Raw genomic sequence first — 10,853 nt, 5'->3', positions numbered from 1 at the left:
TTCGCTTCTTCTATCATAGCTATTAAGTATACCATTATCCTCAAGTTTAGGACATATTTCACAGAATCTTCATCCTTTTTTTCTCTTTGGTCCATTGTTCTAGCCATTGTTCCTTAATTTCACTCTTAACCAAACTTTTGAAGTCCTGTGTACTCAGAGGAATCTTTATATCAACCTCCTCATTTTTAAGGCACTTTTAGCTGCTTTATCTGCCTTTCCATTGACCAGTATCCCGATATACACTGGAATCCACACTATTAATATATGTATACCTAGTTGTATTATCTCCCTATTTAAGAACAGTATTATGTCATTCCTGTTTTCCAGGGCTCCCTTTCTAATTGCTGTTATACCCAATAAAGATTCAGATAGGATATCAGTCATAGAAGGTGTGACGGGGTCTGCTTACCCTGCACTAGCCCAAATAGGGTCAAGCCCATATTACTGACAGTGGAAGTCCCGCCTCCCAGGCGGGACTGGGCATGCTCCAAATGCGCTAGCAGTATAAAAGAAGGAAGCCCTGCTCATTCTGGGCTGGAGGCCCCAGGGGAAGGACCTGTCTGGGAAGCTCCTGTGGAGGGCCAGCCACAGCCCCTGACTGTGCCAGGAATCAGAGCCTCCCTGGACCATCTGTACCCCAGTGACTAGAGGAGCCACCGGAGGCGACTGGCCCAACTGACCACAGAGAACCTGACATCTCATGGAAGACCCCAACGCAGATACTGGTAGGAAGTGACCCAGGAAGGGTGATGGAGTGGTACCTCCCACCTGGGAAACCTCAGTGTGTTTCGGTAGGACCCCCCTGCTGAGTCAGTAGCAAGTTGCAGTGCCACTGTTAGGGCCCTGGATTGGGGCCTGGTGGAGTCAGGTGGGCACAGGCCCCACTACTGGGGCCACCACATCCCTTGGTGGGCGCCCTACCCTCATAGACTCTGGCCGCTAGGCCACACTGGCCAGCACCCAAGGGCTACTTTATAGACTCTGGCCCCTAGGCCACGCTGCCCTGAACCTAAGGGCTGCCCTATAGACTCTGGCCGCTAGGCCACGCTGCCCTGACCCTAGGGGCGTAGACTGTCACAGATGGGCATATGTCCCTTATTCAGATCAGTGCCAACAGTATGCCCATCATAATGGCCACAAGGTTAGATGGTCCCATAGATCTTTAATTCCAAATTCAGGGATACAAAAGTCCGTTTCCACTCTACCAGTGTTGTCAATGCTGACCTCATTTGCTATGTATAATCTCATAAACCTTAGTCATCATATTTGACAGTCCTGCTCTTCTTTGTTTTATTGTATAATTCCAAATCCAAAACTGGAGAGCCAACCGTCCAGATATAGTTTGATTTCTTCTAAGTAGAGATTTTAATTTATTTCTTTTCATCCAAATTTTTTACACATCCTGTTAATTTGTGGTGCCCAGTTATTTCTTGTCTACTTAATTCCCAACAGGGGTTCCAGAACAGGGAGAGTCAAGGGGCCATGGCCCTCCCACTTTTGAAAGTGAAGAGGCCTGGACCATACACTTTTTGCCCCAGGCCCAGCCCCCTGCCACTCCTCTTCCCTTCAAAGCTCTGCCTCCCAACCAGGCCAGAATCTGGAGCCGGGTCCAGGGCCTGCTCCAGGGTTTTGGCCGCCCCAAGCAGCCAAAACAAAACAAACAAACAAAAAAAGCGGCCATTGCGATCTAAAAAAAGCTGCGATCGCGATCCTCGGTGGCAATTCGGCGGGAGGTCCTTCACTCCAGGCGGAGTGAGGGACCGTCCACAGAATTGCCGCCGAATACCTGGACCTGCCGCCCCTCTCCGGAGCGGCCGCCCCAAGCACCTGCTTGAGAAGCTGGTGCCTGGAGCCGGCCCTGGCCGGGTCAGGAATAAGAGCCGTGTGGGCAGCTGTAGTGAGCCCTGGACCCTCCACCTGTTCTGGGGCACAGGTCGGGGGCTGCTCTCAGGCCTCCCCACCCCAGGCAGGTGGAGGGGCTCAGGATCCCTGGCCCAGTTCCAGATTCCAACTTGGCCAGGAGGGCAGGGCCTCAGGGGAAGAGGAGGGGCAGGGACGGGGCCACGGAGGGGGGGTGGGGCCTCATGGGCCCCCAACTTTGAGGAAGAATCTGTGGCTCCTGCTTCCCAACAATCCTCGTATATCCATTTAGTACTCTTATCTTCACTATTTCCATTAACCTTCTCCCAAAAGTTTAAATCTAACAATTTCATTCTTAAATTTATAGGTATTTCTCTGGTTGCTACCTGCAGCACACATAACGGAGTTATAATACTAGCACTACATGCGATTCACAGAGCTTGGGCTTTGATTGACTTTAATTTTTTAACTGATGATTTAGAAGTTGAATTAAAGTATTGGCGTCCATGATGTAAAACTGGTCTTATTAATACCCTATACAGCATCAGCAATGTGTTCTTATCTGCACCCCAATTTTTCCCAGCAATACTTTTAAGCAGATTTATGCTGCCTTTTTATTTAGTCTTTATATGATCCTTCCAAGTTGGTTTGTTATCGAACATAATTCCTAAGAATGCAAAATTTTGAACTATATGTATTTTTTCTATATAGAGATATAGGTTCCATTCTTCCCCAACCTTCCTTTTTGTGAAGATCTTTCCATTTGTTTTACCAAGTAAGAACTTAAATCCCCAAGTATATCCCCATTCTGAAATCTGCCATAGCACCTCACTGGTTCTCTCCATAGCTATTTTAAGTCTTCTATGTTTGGCCCATATAGCACGGTCATCCACAAATACCTATTCCTGCCTGTATATTCCCTGGGAAATCATTAATCATAATATTAAACAGGGTGGGCTGATAACACTCTCCTGCGGAGTGCCATTAATAAGTTTATAAATATTTGACAAAGCTTTGCATAGTTCTATTACTTCAAAAGTCTCTTACACACCAGAACAGTCTTCCTTTTATTCCACTTCCTGCTAGTTTGTACAGCAAGCCTTTCCTCCTTAGCATGTCAAATGCTTTTTCAATGTCCAGAAAGACAGTTATCATAAACTCTCTATCAGAGGGGTAGCTGTGTTAGTCTATATCCACAAAAACAACAAGGAGTCTGGTGGTACCTTAAAGACTAACAGATTTATTTGGGCATAAACGTTCATGGGTAAAAAAACCCACTTTTTCAGGTGCACGAAGTGAAAATTACAGATAACAGGCATAAATATACTGGCATATGAAGAGAAGGGAGTTACCTTACAAGTGGAGAACCAGTGTTGACAATGCCAATTCAGTCAGAGTGGATGTGGTCCACTCCCAATAATTGATGAGGAGGTGTCAATACTAAGAGAGGGAAAATTGCTTTTGTAGTGAACTCTCTGTTCCTCCTGGTTTCTAATCTTACAATATTATCAACTGTGCATATTCCATTCCCGAAACCAGGACACAGTTTATAATTTCATTTTTTCCAAATATGCTACTAAGCTCTCATTTATCATTCTTTCCATAATTTTGCCCACATATGATGTGAGGACAATAGGTCTATATGCAGCAGGTCTTGTATGTAAAATGCCAGGTTCTCCTATTGGTATAACCACTGCTTGCTTCCATTATTCCCTTTCCTCATATTATTATATAATTTCAATTAAATTCTTAAACTCCCTTTGCTATAGATCCTGGCATCAAGATTAACATGCTAATATTGTCTTCACTCTGCTTGAGTGAAAGGCCTAGGAATTATAAGATTTCCTACAACTGTCAAGCAGAAATAGTCAGCCATCCTGCATTTGAGTCCCTCTTGATAACCCCAGACCTGGTCATCTAACCTAGCATCTTCTGTAACCTGTGCTCTGAGAAGCAAATGATCTATATTTCTATCAGTTGACATAAACTTTCCAGTTTCCTTATTTCAAATTCTAAAGTATATATGTTTCTGTAATAAAGTATGTAGAGAATCTGTTTGGTAATAGCCACTTAACTTACACCAGTCTGGGATTTCATTTGGTGACAACAGCATCTGATGCCTTCTATAATTACTGTACTCATAGATTACCCACATTCCACTAAGAACTTGAACTGAAACTATTTGAGGATTGTATCCTTGGAACTGAAGATTTAAGATTTCTGTATTAAATTCAATTTTCTTCCCCTTGAAACCTTCCTTTTCAAAGAGGATATGATTGGCTCTGAAAGCTTAATGTTTATAACATATAGAGATTTAAGTCTTGTTTGGGGTGGACATCCCATTGCAGACAAATTAGGATAGGTTCCTTCTTCCATCACATACTGACTACCAGAGAAATCTTCTTTATCATATGCAATCCAGCTGCCACCCAAAATCTTTGAAGACGTTATAGCAAATGAAACATCAATATAATTGATTTTTTCTCAAATATTTGGCTGTAACCTTTGAATTCTGGTTATGAAAATAACTGGACGTTAAATTTCCCCATTTGGCTATTGATGGTATCCACAACTATGGACTGAATTGAAGAGATCTTACAATTAGTGGCTCGTCCAAGCCTCAGTGCTGGGATACAGTCCTTTATCAAGTATGTATTGCTCTCCTGTAAAGTCAGGATTCTCATAGACAACCCACTCTCCACTTAACACGTTTATGGATTGTGTCCTCAGCCATTCCAAGTGTCTCTCAAATTGGAAATAATTCCTAAAACATTAATATTGGAACTTTTACTCCCAAAGCATTTTTCACTGAACGTTATCATATGGGGGTTTGTGAAATCTCCTAGCTCTTCACTGTAACCACCCCAATCTTTCCATTTTTGGTACATATCTTCCTCCAGCAAATGATGACCTGCAAACTAATTTATTGTAAGGAATCCAAACGCCTCCGAACACTTTTATGGACCCAACTGATGTAAATAGCAGTGTCTTCTTTTCTCACGGTACTTCTTGTTGCTTTCCTTCCTCAGTAAGTGTATTTCTGGTCCCAGTTTCATATATTTACCTTCAAAGAGAGAGTTCACATAAATTATTACCTTTGGTTCTCCAATTTTGTGGCCATGCATTTTCAAGGGATCTATCTCATGAACCTAATCTATAGTTCCATCTTCTCCCAAAACACTAAATTAGGATATTCACCAGGCTCTAACATTAAAGGGACTCCCTGGAAACCATGTTCTTCATAAATTAGTCCTATGCTCCAATTTACTTTTAGAGAACAAGTCTGCTGTCTTGTGCCAAATATATGTGTTTCCTCTTTGTTGTCAAAAAATGAAGTTACAATTCCTACCCCCTTCTGGTTTCATATACAAGTTAATTTGGCAAATCTTTTACTACATGTTTAATTTAACTAGTCACTGCAAGCTTAGCAAATATACATTAATCTTTTTCTTCTGAAGTATTTTCACCCCAAATATTAGTGAGTTCCTGTTCTCCTTCCTCCAGAGGAATAGAGGTCCTTCAAAATTTGGTTTCTCATACAGAATTCAGCTTTAACTATGTACCATTCTTGTGAAAGTTTGTTTCACTAAATCTCAGCATCTGGTCAAGTCTGGGACGGATTTTATTTTAGCTGTTTCCTGAAAATGCCTCCCCATCTAATAAACCAGCAGAGACATTTGGTTCACATCAGCTAGACTTTAATGAGCTTGAGAAATTTTTGTCAGTGCTTTCATAGTTTGGCATTTGTAAATTTAGTTATTTTTTTCCCATTATCAGTATGCAAATATTTTTCCATGTTACTTGGAACTTTTGAACCTGAAAGGGACTCAGACTTTTGAGGTATGTTGAATGGTCTGGCTGCATCAAGTTGTAAAGCAGGCATCCCTTAGGAGTCAGCTGTGAAAGTTGTTCTGATGCTGTTTATTGAGGATACAAAGGGAGTAAATATCTTTTCTTTAGTTGTAAATATTAGCAAGCTTGAGAAGACAGTACTTTTTCCAGACGGAACTGCTTAATTTCACCATCTTTACCATCCTTGTTCTCTTTTCCATTTACTTCCTGAATCAGTGCAGGTTAATCTCTTTTGGATGACTTGAGTAATTTGAAAAGTATACTTTGTTCTGTAGATGCACGCTTGGGTCTGACTCTGGCTTCAGTTTCTAGGCTTTGTATTTTAAATTACATCCTGATCCTGGGCTTTTTCTCTTTTTATTCACAAAATAAACTAAATATACTCGGATTAAATACTTTCTCTAAATTGTCTTCATGAATTGGAGACATTGTAAAGTGATTGCGGAAGACTTTGGAAGCTTTGGCCTTTTCTTCTTACAGGCTATACAAATTGATCTGTCTAGATTTTTGATAAAAGGAGTACTTGTGGCACCTTAGAGACTAACAAATTTATTAGAGCATAAGCTTTCGTGGGCTACAACCCACTTCTTTGGATGCACTCTATATGGATGCACTCTATATGCATCCGAAGAAGTGGGCTGTAGCCCACGAAAGCTTATGCTCTAATAAATTTGTTACTCTCTAAGGTGCCACAAGTACTCCTGTTCTTTTTGAAGATACAGACTAACACGGCTGCTACTCTGAAACCTAGATTTTTGATAGTTTCAGTAAACTTTTTCATGTCAGATGCGGACTCGAAAATGCTCTCATTATTACCATCAAAAACATTACAAGTGTTACTTGGGCTTTTCTGAACATTGACAATATTTTGCTCTAATGTCTGTATGTTTTCTAAATTGCTTTTGTTACACTGCATGTTTGTAGACATTGACTCTCCTGTTTTTTGTCTTTTTCCCTTCTTTTTGTATTTGAGAATGCATATTCTGCTCTAATTCTGATTCTTTGGGATCAGATTTTAAGGGATATTTATAATCTTTACAAGGTGATGTGATCTCTGTGTTTGATAACAATATTTGTTCTTCATGTTGATGAGGTTGTATTAATTGCTCTATTAGCATTATCTTGGAAGATTTCATTTTGTTGGGGGGTTGTAAAGATGTTATTTTAGGTAACAAACAGTCCTTATTAATGGTGGTGGGTTCTACATCTGCTTGTCTTAAAGAGCAAGCACGAGCATATGCTTTGCTGGTGTGGTTAAAGAGAGATCCCATAACTTTAGTTGTAACTGTAGATCTGGAGATAAGTTTTTCAGCTCTGAGCTGTCTAAATCAGAACCTGTTTGTTTTTCAGTTGATTTGTCTACTTTTCCATTTTTAATCCCTTCAGTACACAAGAGAGCTCCTCCATCAGAGCTCCATTTTTACACGTTTTGCTGTCTTGGATTCAGTTTTCAGAAAGTGAGCAAGTGGTGCTTCTCTGTGTTATCAGTAGAGGAAACTTTGGAAGTCTCCACATTGCTTTCACCAGAAGGTGTGGTGAAATATTTTGGGTTTTGGTTTTATTGTTTATTGCTACCACAGGTTGGATAAACTGTCTTTTTGATAAAGAATCTTTTACCTGACTCTTCAAACTAGTGGGAGAAACAGGGACTGCGTAAGATTGACTCTTTTTAAATGATCTTCTTCTGAATGGGGATGAAGTTTGTAGTTGTTTACTTTTGTCAGATTCAGTTTTAGGTCGTCCCTTGTGATTTGATCCAACCTTTATGTCCTGGTTTCTCAAGGTGGAAGAATTCCATTCAGGAGTCTGTTTAAATTTAATTTTTCTTTCTGACTTGTTTATCTTTTCTGAAACCACATTCGAAGAAACAATGCCATCCAAAACGGAATCTTTTTTGCAGTATTCTCAGTCTGATTTCTCTCTCCATTTAGAGTGTCATCAAATAACCGAGATTTCCTCCTCTTTCCAGATCTCTTAGTAATAGTTTTTTATCCAATATGCCTGTATCATCACAAACTTCTCCTGATAGATATCTAATGTTAGAACTCTAGCAGGATCCATGCATTCAGTTGATTTGGATTTCACACTGTGGCAATTCCTTTGATTTGCATATTTGGGACGTATGGACACTTACACATTCATTAGTTGTTTGTTAATATGTTCTTTTCTAAGTCTTCACTGGATTCATAATTCAAATTTCTGATGAAATTTAGCATTGTGGAATTAGAAGTATATAGAACAGGCTCTTTTTCTAGTTCCTTTATCTAGTCTCCGCTCTAAAAAACATGTTCTCTGAAGGTGACCTAACATATTTCAATGCTGCTGTTCCAATCAGTTGACCTTTCACTGTCAGAAGGGACTCCCTTGCTGCTCCATTCTGAAATATGACTCAAAGGTGTTATTGTCGTACTGAAATTATTGTGTCTCTGCAACAGCATTCCAACTTCTTGCCTTCTGCACATAGGGAGTTTAACATTTTTTCTTTAGGTCTTCATTATCTATTGATTTCAGTTAGGTTGTATGCTTAGGAGGATTTAGTATTTGGACTTGAAGAGGGTTCTAGCAAATTTTTGGCATTTTTTTTCCTACCAGAATTAAGCACATTTCTAAGATTTTCCAAAACTGGTTTATTTTTGTTCTCTTCTTTGAAGGAGTCTGGAGACTGTGCTTTGGAATTAACAATTTCAAGATTGGGGCCCGAGTCATTAGGGCATGGCATGACCCTCTATATGCAAAGGTGAAAACCTTGCTCTTAAACTTACAGAATATTTTGTTTGGGTGTTCAAATCAAGTAACAGTAAAGGTTGCTCAAGTACAACCACCACCCAGACATGAAAAATGAGGAAGTCCACATTTATGTCAAATACACATACACAGCAACCAATCACAATTTATTGAAAGTCCTGGCTTTAATATGTCATCCATCAAACTCCTAAGCAGATACCCCAACAAGTAAACCTTAAGTCTGTCCCTGTAGTCCAGCGCCCTTCTATTCGCAGCTTAATCGCTTTATACAGGCCCAATCTGCTCCTTCCCAGCTGAACTTTGTCTTCCATTAAGTTTACTTTTCCCTGGCTCTCCTCCAGGTGCAGAATATAAGCTTAATTGACCTAATTTAACCTACTCTGCCTTGTGTAGGGGTGGTCACCCCATCACAGATGCCTATGATTTCCATTCCGTTTTAAGTGCAAGTTCAAATTGGTTAGCTGTTTCTAATTCACGGGACAACATTAAGCCAACAGTACCAGCCAAGGGCTATCTATAAGGATAATCTTTGTACTATGCTCTGAAGGTCAGTGGACTGAGCTGTATGGGCAGCTACTGAAACAGGTAGGGTCGTAACTTGGTTATTCCATTGTGAGCAGGGTTGAGCTCTCTTTGGATGAAATGAGAAGTAAAAGGGAAAAATTGATTAAATATCAATAATCAAGCCTATAGACTAGATCCTCAACTGATGTAAATGAGCATAACTCAATTTCCTTCCAGGGAACTGTACAACTTTACACAAGCTGAGGACTGTCAAGGCTGTATCCCCACTTCGAACTTTAGGGTACAAATGTAGGGGCCTGCATGAAAACTTCTAAGCTTAACTACCAGCTTAGCTCTGGTCCACTGCCACCATTTCCCAATTGGATTCCCTCCCTGGGAAGCCTTGAGAAACCTTTCACCAATTCCCTGGTGAAAACAGATCCAACCCCCTTGGATCTAAAACAAGGAGAAATTAACCATTCCCCTCCTTCCTCCCACCAACTCCTGGTAAATACAGATCCAACCCCCTTGGATCTAAAACAAGGAAAAATCAATCAGGTTCTTAAAAAGAAGGCTTTTAATTAAAGAAAAAGGTAAAAATCATCTCTGTAAAATCAGTATGGAAATTAACCTTACAGGGTAATCAAACTTAAAGAGCTCAGAGGACTCCCCTCTAGTCTCAGGTTCAAAGTACAGCAAACAAAGATAAACACTCTAGTAAAAGGTACATTTACAAGTTGAGAAAACCAAGGAAAACTAAGATGCCTTGCCTGGCTATTTACTTACAAGTTTGAAATAGGAGAGACTTGTTTAGAAAGATCTGGAGAACCTGGATTGATGTCTGGTCCCTCTCTCAGTCCCGAGAGCGAACACACTCCCAAACAAACAAAGAAGACAAACAAAAGCTTTCCCCCCCCCTCAAGATTTGAAAGTATCTTGTCCCCTTATTGGTCCTTTGGGTCAGATGCCGGCCAGGTTACCTGAGCTTCTTAACCCTTTACAGGGAAAAGGATTTTGGAGTCTCTGGCCAGGAGGGATTTTATAGTACTGTACACAGGAGAGCTGTTACCCTTCCCTTTATAGTTATGACAAGGACCAAGCCCAAGAGCCTGATATTCAACTGGTCTAAATTAATGGAATTACAGCAAATTACATTATCTGAGAATATGGCCCAATAAATATTACGCAAATTCTACTTTGTGTGTTTCCATTCAAATGAATTTGCATGTATAACATATTGGTAAATAATTGTCAATCAATTACACTGGTCTACAATTTTTGAGAAGTCGTCTGCTTCAGAGATAAAATGTGCTATTTATTATGTATTTTGATGTGCTGAATTCAAATATGACAATTAAAACAACTGATTGGCTACTGTTTCTAAGATATTTAAGTTTTTACATTTTATGTCTATGTATATTGTGTAGATAGTAGAGTTTTAATCATAAATTGTAAACCTAGGTCTTTTCATGTGTTTATGGTTGCTTTACATGATAATATTTCACCTAACCTGTTTATGTAACACTTTAAAAATCAGCAAAAGGGTTATATAAATAAAATTTATTATGAAACAAAAGGCAAAAAACTATTATGTACATAGTTTAGTCCTATTCAGTGTCTACTTGGCGCTTCTTGGCTTGTCTCTTGTATTCATTAAATGGAGCATCTCTTGTCACTGTCCAGCAATAGTCTGCAAGCATTGATGGGCTCCATTTGCCCTGATAGCGTTTCTCCATTGTTGCAATGTCCTGGTGAAGTCACTCCCCGTGCTCCGCAGTTGGGTGGAAAAAAATCTAGATGAGAGTGCAAAAAATGTATCTTTAGTGACATGTTGCAACCAAGGCTTTTGTATGCCTTGAGGAGGTTTTCCACCAACAACCTGTAGTTGTCTG

At 40.1% G+C, this 10,853-nt stretch overlaps 2 pseudogenes; both read right to left on the bottom strand.

Moving 5' to 3' along the window:
- Nucleotides 1–3,664: 3,664 nt before the first annotated feature.
- LOC117875528 lies at nt 3,665–5,743 on the bottom strand (annotated as a pseudogene).
- Nucleotides 5,744–5,746: 3 nt separating this feature from the next.
- Nucleotides 5,747–6,628, bottom strand: LOC117875527 (annotated as a pseudogene).
- Between the last annotated feature and the right edge of the window lie 4,225 nt (nt 6,629–10,853).

This window comes from Trachemys scripta, chromosome 3 (assembly GCF_013100865.1).
Source record: "Trachemys scripta elegans isolate TJP31775 chromosome 3, CAS_Tse_1.0, whole genome shotgun sequence".
NCBI lineage: Eukaryota > Metazoa > Chordata > Testudines > Emydidae > Trachemys > Trachemys scripta.
This window is presented reverse-complemented; position numbering and strand designations above follow the sequence as displayed.